Below are 398 nucleotides of genomic sequence, written 5' to 3'. Positions count from 1 at the left end.
CGAGACAGATCGAAGCCAGGGAACATAACGCCTTTCCCGCAATTACTCGCTACATTAAACTTCGAAAATATAAAACCGAATTGGTGGCTGCGTAACCCCTCCCCCCAACCTGCCACGACCCAAGAAGTAGAGGCCAGCGAATAATATTGAAATAAAAAAAAACCTATGCAATTTGTCTAAAAGTTTCGGTCGCTTTCTTCAATATCACAAACAACGGTTCTGACTAGATACCTGCGAACAGAAGTGCTCCGTTCTGATGCGTTTCTCTTATTGTATCGATCTGCTGCTAAAATGAAATGAAATAAAAAAAGGGGCTAGATCATACACCCACACTCGTACTGGCACACAGACGTCCATGGTACACAGAGTACACACGCGCTATATATACTTGATAGGAG

Source organism: Penaeus monodon, chromosome 21 (genome assembly GCF_015228065.2).
Source record: "Penaeus monodon isolate SGIC_2016 chromosome 21, NSTDA_Pmon_1, whole genome shotgun sequence".
NCBI classification, from domain to species: Eukaryota; Metazoa; Arthropoda; class Malacostraca; order Decapoda; family Penaeidae; genus Penaeus; species Penaeus monodon.
Note: the sequence above shows the minus strand (reverse complement) of the source record.